Genomic DNA, 18940 nt, shown 5'->3' on the forward strand with positions numbered 1-18940 from the left:
GGTAATGCACCTCAATGTGCTTTGTGCGAGCATGAAAAACTGGGTTCCTCGCAACTGCCAATGCGCTCTGATTGTCAGTGTACATAGTGTTGGCAGTGTGCTGTCCAACACCCAAATTAGCCCATAAGGCGTCTGAGACATACGCACTCAACCACATCTGTGAAGACTGCCCTGTACTCAGCCTCACAACTCGAAGTGGCCACAGTAGGTTGCTTCTTGCTTAACCATGATATACATGAACTGCCAAGCATGAAACAAAAACCACTTGTGGACACTCACGTGTCAAAACAACCAGCCCAATCTGAGTCCGAAAAAGCATGTAAGTCTGGCGGCAATGATCCCCCCTTCGGATAAAACAAGCCAAGATGTAAAGTGCCACTAAGGCAGCAGAAAATCCTCTTGACAGCCTGCCAATTCTTAGACCCTGGGCTATGCATAAATCTGCTGACTTGTGAGACTGCAAACTGAATATCCTGCCTCGTGTTGCATACATAAATGAGGCAGCCAATAGCAATTTGGTAAAGAGTGACATTAGCAGGATCACTAGCATCATGTAGACTCAACTTCAAACCTGTTTCCATGGGAGTGGCAATAGGTTTGCAATCCTCAAGTCTAAACTTACATAGCAATGTCTCTATGTAACTTTTCTGACACAAGGCAATACCACCATCACACTGCTTAAACTGTATACCCAAATAATGATGCAACAGGCCCAAATATTTCATCTTGAAAGTAGCATTCAAATCAGCCTTAAATTCAGCAATGTGTCTCTCATTTGGTCCAGTGATCAGCAAATCATCAACATAAAGAACCACAATGAGAAGTACATCACCCTCACGCTTTACATACAATGTGCTTTCTGTTGGACTGTTACGAAAGCCTTGTTTGACCAAATGAGTGTCAGCTTTCTCATACCAAGCATGAGGAGATTGCTTCAACCCATACAAAGCCTTCTTACATCTCCACACTTTGTCCACTTTTCCTTTTATGACAAAACCGCGAGGCTGCATTACATAAAATTCCTCAAATATGTCACCATTCAAGAAAGCAGTAACAATGTCTGATTGATGTACATCCCAACCAAAATGAGCTGCCAATGCACATAGAAAATGCACAGTAGTCATACGACAAGTGGGAGCAAAAGTCTCTTCATAATCTATGCCTTTTTGCTGTGCATAACCCTTTGCAACAAGTCGATCGATCTCACCATCCGGCTTGCGTTTCAACTTGTAAACCCACTTCGTACCAATGGCCTTTTTGCTAGGAGGCAAATCACATAAAGTGCATGTGTCATTTTCTATAAGTGCATCATATTCTCATTGCATGGCAGCCATCCAATTTTCTGAATTTTGTGCTTTCATCAAAATTCAGAGGCTCCTCAACATCATGTAAGCTAGACACAGCCAAAGCATATCAATCTAATGCATAAGATGCATGGCAAGAGCCTGAACGAGTATGACTAGACAAAGGTGCATCCAATTTACTGAAACGCAAAGTGTGCACCAGCCATTTTGGCATACCTCTAGCCTGCTCATTTTCAGCCCTTTCCTCATCAAGTACATCATGTACATCTGCATCAATAATAGGCTGATCTAGAACATTTTCAGAAACCCCCATAGGCTGTACATTTGCCTCATTGGAACTTACATTCGTATTTCCACCATTGAAAAGAGGCAACAAAGTGTCATAAATGTCCTGTGAGCTTACATTACTGTCTCTAGTACATGACAACAAGGGCTTAACAGAATCTTCCACAAACACTACATCCCATGAAACCAAAATACGTTTTGTTTGCGGATGATACAACCTGTAACCTTTGCTTTCAGCACTATAACCAACAAAAATACATTTAACAGCCTTATCATCCAATTTTCTGCGCTGCACTTGTGGCACCAAAGCATATGCCAAACAGCCAAAAACATGCATGTGCTCAATAGAAGGTTTTCTATCATGCCATGCTTCAAATGGAGTAATAGACTGCAAAGCTTTCGTAGGACACCTGTTAAGTACATAAGTGGCACACATAATGTCCTCAAGCCAAAAAGAATGCGGCAAAGCTTGACTTTTGACCATACATCGTGCCATTTCCGTCAGTGACCTATTTTTCCTCTTAGCAACACCATTTTGCTGAGGTGTATAAGGCACTGTACATTGGTGTTTTATCCCACGAGTAGCCAGAAATGCATTAAATTCATGAGACATATACTCCCCCCCTCGATTGGAACGGAGGGTGCCCATAGTACATTTCGAGACATTTTCAGCCATAGCCAGAAATTGTTTGAAGCACATAAAAACTTCGGACTTCGCTTTAAGCGGAAATACCCATGCATGCCTGGAGTAATCATCAATGAAAGTCATGAAGTACAGGTAATTGCCCAAGGACGGAGTTTGCATGGGCCCACAAACATCACTATGCACAAGCTGCAACCTGCATGTGGCCCGAACTGAACCATCCTTTGGTAATTTGGAATGTTGCATCTTACCCAAAATACAGCCTTCACAAACATGTTTGACATGTGCTTCAAGAGGCGGCAAAGAAGCAACCATATCAGATTTCTGCAAACGCAGCAAACTGGAAAAATTTAGATGACCAAAACGTGCATGCCAAAGTTTTGCATCTGAAATAGCCCTTGAATCTGCAACAGCATTTGCAAAATTTTGTCCACACTTGTCATACAAAGTGAGCTTATACAGCCCACGGCACAAAAGGCCAAATGCAACAATTTCATCACCAAAACTGAGATCATGAACTGTACATCTGTCATCCACAAATTTGACTACAAGTCCAAGTCTAGCAAGTGCGGATATAGACAAGAGATTCTTCTTGATCCCAGGTACATAAAGTGCATCAACAAGTGTGAAGGAACTGCCATTAGCAGCAGTGAGCACAATCTTTCCAACTCCTTGAACTGGATAAGAGGCGTTGTTTGCACAAGTGACTGAATTCCCATGAGAGGACAGACTCGAGAGAGGTAAACAATTCACGATGTGAGGTAATGTGCTTTGTAGCACCACTGTCGAAATACCACACATGTGAATCTACAGGAACTGACAAGCATGCATCATGGACAGCAAGATTGTAAGTGCACTCTGCGCTAAAAGCCCATTCTGCATCAACATCAGCATTACAGTCTCCTTTCACAGAAGACTCAACAATGGCTGCATTTGTAGTGGAACCAGCATTTGCAGTGGAACCGCCCTCTTTCTTCTTAGCCTCTTTGGCCTTCAACTTAGGACACGACTTGATCAAGTGATCATTGGCTTTACAATAATGGCAACGCATCTTCTTTTTGCCCTTATCACCAGAATTGCCAAACGAAGTGCTGCCAGCAGAAGCGGAACAGAATTTTTGCCACTCGCAACAAAACCATAAGAAGTGGCTGCATTACTGTTACCACCCTTTCTTTGAGAAGCAATAAAAGCCTGTTCAATTGCACGCTGCCTAGTCCTTTTTTTTCTGGAAAGTGACTCTTGCAACAGCAATGTTCATAATGCATCAAACGTGACAACTTCAGGATTTCCTTGGGTCATAAGTCTCCAAGTACTAGCAAAAGTATGGTAGGAATCTGGTAAGGCATCAAGAACAGTTTGCACTAGGGAACTGTCTGAAATGACTTCACCTGTAGAAATGAGTTGCTCATTGATATCCTTAACACTAGCAAGGAAAGTGTCCATATCATCTTCCTCATGCATAATCTTTGACTCCAACTCTTTACGCAGCAAAGCAATTTTAGCCTCATTACGACTTGCATAAAGACTAGCCAAAATATCCCAAGCCTGTTTTGTAGATTTTGCTGAACGGATGTGAGGAACAATGGTGTGCTTCACAGACAACGTAATCAATGCATGAGCCTACTCATCCTTAACATCCCAACGAGCTTGTTCTACCGTAGGCAAAACAACTCTAACAGCAGCAATGCTTGCAGCAAGACCTGCAACATCCTCAACATCGCCTACATCCTCAGAGTCGGGAGGTACATCAATGCCCTACACAATGTTCCAGACACCCTTTGACACAAGAAAATGTTGCATCATATAAGCCCAGATAGGGTAGTTGTCCCCATCCAACCTGTCCTCAGCAGCAAACATCTTGAACACATCTGTGTTGTTGTTGTCAGCCATGGTAAATGTTGCACCTGATGTGAAAACTGCCCAAAAATAGGAGAAACGGAGCAAGAACAATCTGTGCTATATAGCACAAACCGTAGAAGACTATAAGGCACCTGTTATGCAGAAAACGGCACTGACAAAAATTCTGCACAAAATGACGAAATAGCCTGTGCAGTATTGCCTGTAGTGGAAACGGAGGCCGAAATGAGCCCAAATCAAAATTCTGAGCAGACCAAGCTCTTCGAGCATTACCCAAAAAAAAATTCGACCTACGAACGCTCGCCAAAGCTCACTGAAATCGGAGAAAGTGAGCAGGCGTGTGCTGGAGCAGCTGGCGACTAAGCCCGGGAGGACGTGACCTGCTCTGATACCAATTGTTGGAATTAGGGTTGCAGAGAAACACACACAGCTTGGAGAAGACGAAGGAAGCTCAAGGCACACAATAGAGAGTGTGTTACTTAGTGTGCAATGGAAAGATAGATAGCCCTAGAGTGATGGGTGTATATACAATGCATGGGGGAAAAAACCTCCTAAAGAGGGAAAAAATGCCCCGGCGGTCCTTGTGTGTTCACACACATCACTACCACATGTATATGGTAACAGCCCTGAAAGTGAAGAGGAGTTGAGGCAGTACGCAATCGCTCATAGATGGGGAAGGAAAGATAGTACACAACCAAGACAAAATGGCCAAGCTAAAGCTAGATTACTTAGGTCAAATCATAGGCCAGCCCGATGTTCGCGCCCAAGAGGTGGATGAAGCCAAAAAATCTCTCCTTGGGAGCATCAAGAAGAAAATATCTCAAACAGACTCCAACCAATTGGAGAAGGCTTTTAGTGAAGAACAAATGTTGGCAAAGTCCCCCGAATGGGATGGAATGACTGCAGAGTTTTTCAAAGAATTTTAGGAGGATCTTAAAGTCTCGATCATGCGCATGGCTAGCAATTATGACGAAGGATATGATAATCAAGGCCAAGCTATTCTTCAAAGGGGGGTGGTGGAAAGAGATTAAATCTCACGACAAACTACTTGCCCCTACATGGTCCAACTTAAGATTAGGTGGTACAACTAGTGAGCTGGTGTGCAAGTGTACCAAAACAACGAAGGCTTTGGACTAAGGAGAGTTAACCAAGTATTTTTAGAACTTCATTACACATTGGTCCCCCTGGCTCACTAAAGTAGGAGATGTACTCCTAAACTCCTTTTGGAGAGAAATAGTCAAAAAGGTGAATAACAAAGGTCTCCGATGGTTGGCCTAGTTTTGGGACGACAACAATAAGAGCTAGAAAAAGCATACCAACTGGCTACCCAGTTCAATCTAAGTGGCATTGAAAGACTATTGGTGAGCAGGATTATTGAAGGGCTGGAAAAGTGTGATGCCTATCTGCGAGTTGAACCTCTAGTGGAAAGCCTAGAGATGGCCTAAGAACACACAACTTTAATATTCCAAGGTGAGTAGTTTTTCTCCCTGAACAAAGAATGGGATTTTGCAATGGCCGGAATCAAGATGGGCGATGGTAGCAAAAAATGTATGGAATCCACATTGGCCGTTATCAATGAAGGTACTTTGTGGAAAGTGTTGTGCCAACAAGCATGAAGATTTTGGCTAGAGGTATTGGCTCAGATAGGTGTTCGGGGTGCAAATAGGCAAGTGAGAACCTCCCCCACTTGTTCAAGGAGTGCTCAATGATTAGCGGCCTTCCAGGGAAGCCATGAAAATGGGTTCTTTGAACATGGGAAATAGGATTCTACAGGAAAAATTTGTTTTTTGGAGGGATGGTAATGAAAGTCAAGTGCTGTTAATTTGTGTGCAAATTGTTAGGTTTTATTACTTTCAAAAAATTTCCCCTTGAAAAAAGAAGGAACTCGTATGATTGGAATCGGCCTACTTCCTCCGCCGCGAGGAGTATGTAATTATGGATGTTGGCTTGGCCCTTTGTAATATTTGGAGTGATCAAGAGACACCTCAACGCTCACTTCGAGCTTGAAACTACTTTGGATAGCTCTTGCTTTTAATACATTTATCCAGTCACCATTGTGATTTTGGCCAAAAAAAAATATTTTTTATAAGATTCTATGTGCAGATGATAAGATTTTCTATATAATTGTCATGAAGGCGTTCAGCTTTGGACCCACAATGTGCGCAAATTTGTACACCATAGGGGACAATAGCCACTTTGAGCTCATCTTTGATAGCAGGGTCCTGGGAATGTTTGAAGTGATGAGATAGATCAAGCAAGGTACTCGCTTGCCATGATACTAATTGCCATTGGTTCACGTCCACTAGTGACATCACTCAAGAATAGTGTTGTTAAAGGGGCACTACCAAGGGGCAAGCAAATGCTCACAAAATTATTTGGAGTTGATTCATTGCTCTTCATAAAAGCCAACTCCCAAATCTCTAGGTGCAACATTGAAAAATCAAGATTGATTTCACTCATTGAAAATGACTCGTTGGATTGTGCTAAATAGTCAGGGGAGAATATCTCAAGAGACAAAGTGTTCAGACACCTCGGTGGACCACTAGGTTTGGACATCTCAAAAAACCTATCTTTTGACTAGGTCCTAAACAAAATTAACAGTAAAATGAGAAGGTGGGAATTCACACTCCTCGCCTTTCACAATAGAGTGATTGTGATCAACTCCTTAATGATTCCATACATATCTTTTGTCTCATGATTTTGAAAATAGCCAAATGCAATTGGAAGGAATGTTTGGCCAATCGAATGGTTTCTATGGAAAAATAACACAAAACATGACTCCATGGCAAAGAGGAAGTGGGAATGGGTGGCTAGACCCAAGGACAAGGTGGCATTGGGATCTGGAACCACACCTACATGCAAAAGGCACATGTGCAAAGTTGGTTGTCTCCTTGATAACTTAAAGGCAGGATTGGCAATCATAGCTTGGGATGTGATTGACAAAGTAGAGCTTTTCTCACAAAGAGGTCCATGGAAGGAGGCTAAAGTGCATGACAAAATTTTGGGTCCAAGCTAGACTTTTTTGAAGCACTAGTGTTGCACTAAGGAGATTCTAAGAAAGTGAAACAAAGTGACAAGAATATGGGCATTTATTTGCCTCTGAAGGCTTGAGGGTTCTTTGTACATTTTTTTGGTGAACACAATTCATCCACTCGCTAAATTGTGAGTTTGGGGAAAAAAGAAAGTGAAGCAAAATGGAATTTGACACTAGAATGGAGGGAGACCTTCAAATACTTCAAGTGCTCTATCTTACACTAGTCCCCTTGGCTCTCCAAGCTTGGAGGAGGATCCTTGAATACCTTTTGGAGGGAAGTTTCCAAGAAGGTGAATAAGAATGGGATCTCTAAGCTAGTACATTCCTTAGACGAAGCAACTTTTGCTAGAAGGATGTGGACCATTTGGTGGTGCAACATAGTTTCAATCTAAATGAAAGGGCCACATAAGCTCTTTACATTGGTCCAATACCTGCCACACTGAGACAAAGCTCAAATAAAAATCTTGGCATTGGCCCAAAGATAATTTTTGCACTGTGAAAGACATTGGAAACATATAACAAGCTTATTTACAAAGCAGATTGGTTCACTCCGCTCATCAATTTGTGGACCATGAATTGGGAAGCAGAGAAGTGGTTGAAGTTCACAAACAACAATTGGGAGGTAAAATGGACAAGATCAATGAAAATTTTCACTTGAAAGGTGTTGTGGGGGGCTATCCCAATTGAAAATAAGATTCTTGCTAGAGGGATTGGCAAGGACACTTGCTCTGGGTACAAAGAAACTTCAGAGGATCCCGTGCATCTCTTTGAAGACTGCTCTTTCTCGTGAGGTCTTGCCATAATATCTGAAAATGAGTGCAAAGGATGTAGAAGGTAAACTTCTTAAGGAAATAGATGATGCTGGGAGGCAAAAATAATGATTTTAAAAGCCAAGCCATTCTATTATGCACACAAACTGCTAGAGTTTGCTATTTGAAGTAGATTTGGAAGCTTGAAACCTTCAAATCTTTCAGAGAAATTGTGTGGTAGCTCAATCCACTAATATTCTATATGAAACACTGAGATTTTATGTTTAATAGGGTCAAGACTAGGGCCAGCTACACAAGATGAAGAAAGGAAACATGCATTAAGCTGCATTGGCTGCTCAAATGGGGCCCTCTAGGGGGAACCAACCCACTAATCTATGGTTGGAGGTGCTAGATAAAGAAAAAATAGGGTCTCTTGCTTGTGATTTGTACTGCCCCTTTTTGCAAATGTCATGCCCTTAAGGCACATATAGTGCTTGAGTTTCATGGTACATTCTTTGCTGAGTTAATACAACATCTAAGCTCACAATTGTGACTATGACAAAAAAAAGATTTTATGTTTATCCTCAACTCAAACAATGATTACTATTACTGGGTTCTTTTGACCCTTCCTTGAAGACCAATAGCTCTTTAATGTGTCATCTCAAATTTGGAAGCTTGGAGTAAAATCTAGTGGGTCATAAAGGCCCACTCAATAGTTTGCCTCTTCATTCTCATCTCTCTCTCTCTCTCTCTCTCTCTCTCTCTCTCTCTCTCTCTCTCTCTCTCTCTCTCTCTCTCTCTCTCTCTCGCTTGTTGCACCCACCATCAAAGGACAATACAAATGGTAGTATGCAGATTGTGACCTCAAAGGAATGCTCAACATTGAAAGGGCTGTTGGGGTATAGGCGTTTGTGCCTTGCCCGGTCGCCCATAGTCTGGGCGCCCACTGACTTGTATACCTTATACATAGCATAAGTGTATAGGGGGCTGCTCACTCTTTAAGTCTCCCCACCCATATCTGTGTTGTGTGTCTCCTTCTCTCTCTCTCACTCTCCGTCTGTGGTGCTCCCCGATCCCCTTCAATTGGTATCAGAGCATAGGTGCGGAGGGAGCGCGTATGTACACAGTCACGACGACAGCGGAGAGCCAGCTTCATTCCCAAAATCGCGTCCGCGCGCGCACTTTCAAGAGTGCAAACAGGGTTTCGACTTCGGCATCGGCAAATTCAGCTTTCCGAGAGCGTTTCCACCAGATATCCTGGCGTTTTACCCCCCTTTCGAAGCCATTCGAGCCATCAGAAACCTCATTCGAGCTACGGTTGAAGAGCTCCATTTTCAGCCCTCTTTTGGCAGTTTATGCTGCGTTTTTGGGTCGAAACGGAGGTTTTTTGGCATAGCTTTCACACCCGGACTCGGATACATGTGATCCAGGAGTCTACCTTGGGGTTTTGGCACGCTCCGGATGCGCTCGTCATATCAGAATTTTAAAATTATGAACGCTGAATTTTTTGTAGCAGCAGTTGTTTATTGTGTGTCGAGGATTCCACACATGGTTTGCTCTCAGATGTGAGAGTGATATTTGCCGCAAGTTTCCTCACAGGTGGGAGGATACAATGTATGCCTTATGTGGTTTGATGCTCAGGGAGACTAATGGGATTGCATTTTGAGCTCGGCAATGTATGCCTCGAGCATGTTTTTTGGCAGTCACAGGTAGAGCAGATATTTGTGTACTAGATTTGCAGGTGTTTGCAATGATGTATGCAAAGTGTGGAGATTGGTGCATGCATTTGGAGTGCGTTTGATGCGCTTTGGTTGCTCATGGTTTTGAGCGTGCAGTCAGTTTGGTTAATGGTTTTGTGGCCGTTTTACTGACAAAACTCTGGCGAAATTTTCCTAGGAGTTTTATGCGTATCATTTATGCAATCTAGGTAGAGATTGCGGGTTGCACTCAGCATTTGCTTGCGGTGTTCTCTGCAGGTGGGAGATTTGTGCGTGTGTATGCATCGATACCACACAGTGTGGGCTTGGTGATTAGCTCACGGGTTTGACAGGCGTACAATTATCTTGGCACACTCACAGGAGTGAGTATTGTGATGTATGCTTGTGTGGCTACGAGCTAGGTAGCCGGATTCGAGCACTTATGGCTTGAGGTTTTTCAGCAGGTTTCAGCTACAGGTTTACAAGTTTACAGGCAGGTTTGAGGGCTTATTTGGGCGCTGAATTTTCAGCCATTGTTTTCTCTTTGCAGGTGTCCATGTATGACTCAGTTGTAGGCTGATTTGGGACACGTTTGTGACTTGTTTATGCAGCTGTTTAAGAGCTGAATTTTGGGGCTGTTTTGGGGCTGATTTGCAACCATATTTGCAGACTTTTGTTGATGCGATTCGAGCCAGTTTAGGGCTGATTTGGTTGACATTTGCTACTCATTGTTGGTTGCTCTTTTGCGAGCATTATGGCTGATTTTTCATTTGACTTCCAGCGTTATGGTCTGACACAGTTTGATGGTGTAGCTTTTGTTGCTTGGAAGGAACATATGCTTGTTGCATTGGCGGATTTGGGGCAGGATAAACCCTTGCATGGTTTATCGGCGAAGCCCAATTCTATGCGTGATGATGATTGGCAAGATCTTGATGAGTTAGCCATTTCTACGATTTGTTTGCATCTGGTTGAGTCTGTTTACTGGCAGGTCTCGAGGGAGACTACAACTCATGCTTTATGGCAGAGTTTACATGCTATGTATGCGACATCCATGTCTACAGGGGAGTCTAGTCCCACTTCTATGTCCATGGGAGAGATTGGTCCCACACGCAAGTCTCGACGGCATAGAGACTTGACATGTTGGCATTGTGGACATAGAGGGCACATTAGGTATCGATGTTTCAGGCGTTTGAGACAACGGAGGCGACAGATGCGTGATGCAGATTTGGGCATGATAGATGCTAGTGAGATCAATACGGTGGTTACTGAGTATGCTTGTGATGGCGATGTCACATTTACATCTAGCTTGTCTTCAGACGATCTTATGTCTACAGATTGCATATCGGATTGCACATTGTCTTCACAGTGGTTACTAGATTCAGATGCTACATTCCATGTCACGTCGCATCGTGAGTGGTTTAGCACGTTTTCTAGTGGGAGACTTGGTTGTGTGCACATGGCTGATGGTGCTGTGTATGACATTGAGGGTACATGAGACGTATGTTTGTCCTTGGCCAGTGGTATGAGATTTACCCAGCGTCATGTGCGTTATGTGCCAGATCTGAGACGGGATTTGATCTCAGTCAAACAGTTACGGGATAGTGGATGTCAGATTTTGCTACGAGAGCGAGATTTTGTGATGCATTTGGGTTCGCTAGTGATTGTGAGAGGTGCCAGGAGTGGTACAGGTTACCCATTGCATGTGGATCATGGGAGAGACGGTGTTGTCTCTGTGATCACGCAGCCAGGTAGAGAGCGAGAGAGCAGGCAAGTCTCTTTTGCTTGTGGGTTGCAGGATGCTTTGCATGGAGTGCAGAGTAGTGAGCTCGTTGTGCACACAGTTGGGGCACGACTTGAGCAGTCACACAGAGAGGTGACAGAGTCAGACATGCATGCTTTGCTAGTGACTGAGCAAAGTAGAGAGTAGGTTGTGCGAGATACTTCTATGCAGGATAGACAGGTAGAGCGGTCTTGCTCTAGTGAGTCACGACAGGAGGACGTTGTTCAAGAGTCTATGCATATGGAGTTAGAGCATGAGAGCTCTAGTGAGTCACAGCAGATTGAGCGGTCATGTTTGCAGTGGATGATTGCAGAGGAGGCTGAGATGTCAGCGATTATGCAGTCATTCCTTTCTATGCTCGACAGTAAGCATGGGGATATAGTTGTGCAGGATATGTCTTCCAGCAGACACCTAGAGCAGCTGGTTTGCTCTGTGGTTGCACGACAGGTTGATGCGTCTTTTGCGGACAGTCAGGAGATGCATGTGGCTGACACGCCTTGTCAGTCAGAGATGCCTATTGCCAGGGATATATATGTTGATGCATGCTCCGTAGAGCTAGCAGGGCCCGCTAGCATTGCATCAGCATTCGGTGGTCTCATGTATGAGATGCTGATCTTGAGACCGGATATCGCAGCTGTAGTGAGAGCACTTGCAGTTGGGGTTGTCAGTCGTTTGTTGATTGATGATGGCATAGTGCACGAGGGAGATATGCAGGTATTGCATACATACTTGCAGTACGTGTGCGGTACGTCTGGTGGTGTATGGACTTACACGGGAGCAGGACAGCCGAATGCACACGATCACAGCCAGCCAGTGGGCATCGGTTGAGAGCGGTTTTCTCTCGCCTTTTGTAGTCTTTAGACTAGGTTCTCTTGCTTAAAGGCACAGTCGCCTTTAAGTGGGAGGTTGTTGGGGTATAGGTGTATGTGCCTTGCCCGGCCGCCCATAGTCTGGGCGCCCACTGACTTGTATACCTTATACATAGCATAAGTGTATAGGGGGCTACTCACTCTTTGAGTCTCCCCACCCATATCTGTGTTGTGTGTTTCCTTCTCTCTCTCACTCTCCGTCTGTGGTGCTCCCCGATCCCCTTCAAGGGCGACTAACCTCCTATTGGAGATGCTCTTTTTGCTTTGCTAGTCCTTGCACTAATTGGCCTCTCTATTAGGTGCACTTTGATAAGCAACACAACCCATGGAATTAAACAAATCCAAAAAGCATTCAAAAATTTATAAAACGACTATCATGAAAATGCATTTCACCAAGGGTTTGTTGGTACTTTGCATATCACAATTCAAAAAGCGAAATATGGCCTTTGTTAACAATATTAGAGAAGATTTGTGTTGCACTCAAAGGAGCCAAAAAGCACTCTAAGCTTGATGTAGACATTGGCTGAAAGTTGTTGAATTTTAGTCCTATTAAGAGAAATTCACAGCAAAATAAAGCTGAAGATCTGAAATGTCAGTAGCTCCTTAATCAACCACAAAATGTCCCACTTTTGATAAAAAATCATGCCAATTGTAGCTTTGTTTGAGTATGACAATTGCAACTTGAAGAAAACAAAGTGATTATGCCTCACTTTATAATCAAGGCGCAAAAGCATTGCGCGAGCTTCCAATCAAGTCAATTTAGAGCTCCAAGATCTTGCTGAGTAATCTCCAAAGTGCAAATAGATGAAAATAATCCACAAGATGCAAGAACAAAGAGTGATTAGGATAATCAATCTCTCCTTTTTGAAAACCCTAATGCAAGTTAGTTAGCTCTTAGTCCACCTAATGAGAAAAGTGACTCAATTTAATGAAATATTCACAATTAAGTGAACCGAAAGACTAATCAAGCTCCTACTCCACACTAAGTGCATGCTAATCTAAGCTATGATACCAATGTTAATGCAAGGAGCTATGGAGGGTAGATTAGTGTAGCATTCATGGTGTAGAGAGGTGTGTCAGTAGAAAGGGGGGGGGGGGAGAGAGAGAGAGAGAGAGAGAGAGAGAGAGAGAGAATGTAGATTCTAAAAAAGCATGCCTACTAATGGAGAATAAGCCTTTATATACAAGTCACTTGGGGATTGCCGCATCATTACTTACTCAAGCCCTGTTTGACATTATTATTTGGGTGAAGAGCTAGTCGTCTCATACCCTTTGATGATTAACCCTACAATAACTAACTCATTAATCATCTCCTTCTCATATTAGCAATGAGTAACCCTAAGCACGTTCACTTCTATTATTGTGGTGAATTATCACATTCATATATAACATGCATGTAATTTTCAAATAGAGCTATGATAATTATACCTAAGGCTTGTTCACCTTTGGCTAGAGCTATAATAATTATACCTAAGCTTGATCACATGTGGACTAATTTCCCGGGTTCTTCACTTTATTGTTGCTCTAGGGGTGCTTTTGCAACTAACCGTAGGCTTTTTCTCATGAGAAACCCCCTTGGCTTAGTCTACCATGTGAGAAAGCCCTCCCCATTAAATTTCCCAATACAATTCTTCCCCTTATGCTAATAGAAATGTTTATTGCTAAGAAACTCTCAAAAGAGACAATGTCTACCTTCTCAAAAAAAATCAAGTCGTGTATATAAGAATTATCAAAACATATGTTGCAATTTAGCGAATCTTGTGAAGCGGACCGGGGAGCACCACAGACGGAGAGTGAGAGAGAGAGAAGGAGACACACACACAGATATGGGTGGGGAGACTCAAAGAGTGAGCAGCCCCGTATACACTTATGCTATGTATAAGGTATACAAGTCAGTGGGCGCCCAGACTCTGGGCGACCGAGCAAGGCACAGACGCCTATACCCCAACAACCTCCCACTTAAAGGCGACTGTGCCTTTCAGCAAGGGAACCTAGTCTAAAGACTACAAAAGGTGAGAGAAAACCGCTCTCAACCGATGCCCACTGGCTGGCTGTGATCGTGTGCATCCGGCTGTCCTGCTCCCGTGTAAGTCCATACACCACCAGACGTACCGCACACGTACTGCAAGTATGTACGCAATACCTGCATATCTCCCTCGTGCACTATGCCATCATCAGTCAACAAACGACTGACAACCCCAACTGCAAATGCTCCCACTGCAGCTGCGATATCCGGTCTCAAGATCAACATCTCATACATGAGACCACCGAATGCCGATGCAATGCTAGCGGGCCCTGCTAGCTCTACAAAGCATGCATCAACATATATATCCCTGGCAATAGGCATCTCTGACTGACAAGGCGTGTCAGCCACATGCATCTCCTGACTGTCCGCAAAAGACGCATCAACCTGTCGTGCAACCTCATAGCAAACCAGCTGCTCTAGGTGTCTGCTGGAAGACATATCCTGCACAACTATATCCCCATGCTCACTGTCGAGCATAGAAAGGAATGACTGCATAATCGCTGACATCTCAGTCTCCTCTGCAATCATCCACTGCAAACATGACCACTCAATCTGTTGTGACTCACTAGAGCTCTCATGCTCTAACTCCGTATGCATAGACTCTTGCACAACGTCCTCCTGTCGTGACTCACTAGAGCAAGACCGCTCTACCTGTCTATCCTGCATAGAAGTATCTCGCACAACTGACTCTCTGCTTTGCTCAGTCACTAGCAAAGCATGCATGTCTGACTCTGTCACCTCTCTGTGTGACTGCTCAAGTCGTGCCCCAACTGTGTGCACAACGAGCTCACTACTCTGCACTCCATGCAAAGCATCCTGCAACCCACAAGCAAAAGAGACTCGCCTGCTCTCTCGCTCTCTACCTGGCTGCGTGATCACAGAGACAACACCGTCTCTCCCGTGATCCACATGCAACGGGTAACCTGTACCACTCCTAGCACCTCTCGCAATCACTAGCGAACCCAAATGCATCACAAAATCTCGCTATCGTAGCGAAATCTGACATCCACTATCCCGTAACTGTCTGACTGAGATCAAATCCCGTCTCAGATCTGGCACATAACGCACATGACGCAGGGTAAATCTCATACCACTGGGCAAGGACAAACATACGTCTCATGTACCCTCAATGTCATACACAGCACAATTGACTCTCTGCTTTGCTCAGTCACTAGCAAAGCATGCATGTCTGGCTCTGTCACCTCTCTGTGTGACTGCTCAAGTCGTGCCCCAACTGTGTGCACAACGAGCTCACTACTCTGCACTCCATGCAAAGTACCCTGCAACCCATGAGCAAAAGAGACTCGCCTACTCTCTCGCTCTCTACCTGGCTGCATGATCACAGAGACAACACCGTCTCTCCCGTGATCCACATGCAATGGGTAACCTGTACCACTCCTGGCACCTCTCGCAATCACTAGCGAACCCAAATGCATCACAAAATCCGACTCTGGTAGCGAAATCTGACATCCACAATCTCTAAGCTGACCAATCGAGATCAAACTCACTGTCAAATCTGGTACATAGCGCACATGTCGTAACAAGTAAGATGCACCACTCGGTAATGACAGTCTCACATCTCCTGCACCTGCTATCGCATGCACCAATCCATCGGTCAAACGTACACTGCCAAGCATTCCGCTAGAATAGCTACAAAACCATGCACGATGCGGCGTGACATGAAACATAGCATCTGCGTCTAGCAACCACTGCGAAGGGAGTGCACTATCCACAGGTATAGCATCTCCTACATAGCTCGAGGTAAAAGTGACATCCCCGTCACTAGTATACTCCGACACTACATGTGCCTCAACTGTCAAAGCAACTGAGTCCATGGCATCACTACATACATCTCTGAGACTGCCATGTCTCCTACAATGTCGCATACGACGAAAACAACGCCGTCTAACGTGTCCAGAATGACCACAATACCAACATGTCACCTGTCGACGTGATCGTGAATGTACATGTCTCACACGAGTCCGTGATGACTCAGATCTATCATACATATCATGTAATCTGCGCCAAAGTGCTCTCGAAGTAGTCTCATACATAACAAGAGCATATACAGATTCCGCAAGGTGCAAAGAGAGTGTAGATAGTGCCATCTCCTCTAGCTCCTGCCACTGATCGTCAGACATGTTTGAAGGTCTACCTGCATCACCACTCAATGGTCGATGCAACCCTCGCTGTGTCAATGCATCAAGCATACACTCTCTCCATGCCGCAAAGTCTTACCCATCAAACATGCGCATCTGTGAGAGGTCACAATCTGATCGATCACCTGTCTCTGCCATGAGCACAATGTAGCAAACTAGAAAGCAAAACCACCTCACCAACAACACCTGGAAATTGTCTACAAATATGGCCAGAAACACAATGTAAAACCTGTGAGACACACTCCAAAATAGAGCTCCCGCAATGTCAATACAAGCCTCGCATGCTCTAGTATCACACTGCAATCTGTGAGCTAATCACCAAGCCCACACTGTGCGGTATCGATGCATACACACGCACAAATCTCCCACCTGCAGAGAACACCGCACGCAAATGCTAAGTGCAACCTGCAATCTCTACCTAGATCGCATAAATGATACGCATAAAACTCCTGGGAAAATTTCGCCAAAGTTTCGACGCACAATGGCTATCAACACAAAATAACCATTGTCCTGCAAGCTCAATACAATGAGCAATCAATGCGCATCAAACTACACTCAACATACATCAACGAAGTGACTGCACATAAGCAAACGCCAAAAGATTTGCAATCCAGAAACTTGATCAATGCGAAAACAATGCTCTCAAGAGAGCTCACCGGAACTTGAAAGTGCTCGTCAAAATGCATGTATAATGGGCATCAACCATGCGCCATAACCATATGCAAACCATCCGCAAAGACCATGAATCCAAGCACAAAATCACTGCCAAAGTATCCTATGAAAACCAGTGAAAGAAGCTCCACCTGTGTGCTCCAAAAAACTACGTCTCTCAAGAGACCGCTTCGGTGGTGTGTAAACGTTTCCGTACTTCGTTGCCCAAGTCTACCAAAAAACCCTCAAACCACAAGCTTAACACAAGCTGCAATTGCATCTTCAGCTCAGAATTTATGCACTCAACATCAAGCATCTCCCGTGCTTCCAAAAGTGCATCAAACTCGCACACAATGCGACAACAGAAAATCTAGAATTTCTGTATACAGTCAGTCTGAGGTGAATATCAGCAAAACGGTGAGGAATTTGCAAAAAGTTTTTTCTGCAAAGTTGTAGACCACGTCGAAACGGATGGGCCATAGGGACAGAATTCTCAGATCTGCATTCTACAAGGAGAAAAACGAATCTGAAAACAGTGCTGCTACGCACACAGTTTTAGGGCAGCACCTTCACTTACACACAATCTTCCACACTCCTTTCTGAGCTTCCACAAGAGCATACATCACTCTCAACTGAGCTCACAAGCTCCTATTGCATTCTCACAAAGCTTCCAAGATTTCTTAATCTCTCTACCGTCGAGAGCGAGCGAGCTGTCGCCTAGAAGCTCTCAAAGCCGTCGTGCTCTCGCGGTCACCATAGCTCTGATACCAATTGAAGGGGATCGGGGAGCACCACAGACGGAGAGTGAGAGAGAGAGAAGGAGACACACACACAGATATGGGTGGGGAGACTCAAAAGAGTGAGCAGCCCCCTATACACTTATGCTATGTATAAGGTATACAAGTCAGTGGGAGCCCAGACTCTGGGCGGCCAGGCAAGGCACAGACGCCTATACCCCAACATCTTGTGCTTGGTTGAAGTTTCTCTCTCTTTCTCTCTCTCTCTCTCTCTCTCTCTCTCACACACACACACACACACACACAATTTCTTTTGATGATCCCTTATTAGATGGAAATTCCTCTCCTTGAGGAGAGTTGTGAATTGGAAAAACTTACTTAACTGATAATTTTTGCTAGTTACTCTCTTTGGAACTACCACTTTAGTTAGATCAGTCTCTATGTAAACCTTCTCAAAGATTCAATCAGTTCTTTATTAAAGGTTCAAGTTGAGACCATGGGAAAGAGATCTAGAATAGAGAAAGAGTTGAGAGAGCTAGAGCATGTGAACTTGTGCTAGTGGAGAGATAAGTTTGGATAATCTTATAGGTGTGCGTCGTGTGTGCATGCAGAGGGGGAATAGGGGAGAGCGAGAGAGGGGGGGTTTGGTGGGTGGAACCACACTACTGGAAGTGAGTGTGATAGGGCTCCTTATTGATAATATGAGAAGCAGATGATTAGTGAGTTAGTTCGTGTAGGGTTAGTCATTGAAGGGGACGGCCATTGGCTCTTTACCCCAAGAATCTCCCACTTAAAAGCCAATGTGGATGAAAGTGGCTATGACTAAAGCTAGTATCTATAATCGTGAAGCGCAAAAACTTCACCCTTTTACAATTATGTTCACCCTACACCCATTAACTCAATGCAATGTGCGAATGGCTCTGTAGCTAAGCTCTTTGTAAGAGCATCCGCTAGGTTGTCATCAATGTGGACATTGATAAGCTCCAACTACTTATCTGTCAATGCATCCCAAATGAGATGATACCTCACCTCAAGGTGCTTCAACTTGGAGTGGAACATGGGATTCCTTGCCAAAGCAATGGCACTCTAATTATCACAATGCAAAATTGGAACTTGTTGAATGTCTAAGTCTCCCACTAGATGTGCCAA

The sequence above is a fragment of the Adiantum capillus-veneris genome, chromosome 23, assembly GCF_014529385.1.
Source record: "Adiantum capillus-veneris isolate H3 chromosome 23, ASM1452938v2, whole genome shotgun sequence".
NCBI classification, from domain to species: Eukaryota; Viridiplantae; Streptophyta; class Polypodiopsida; order Polypodiales; family Pteridaceae; genus Adiantum; species Adiantum capillus-veneris.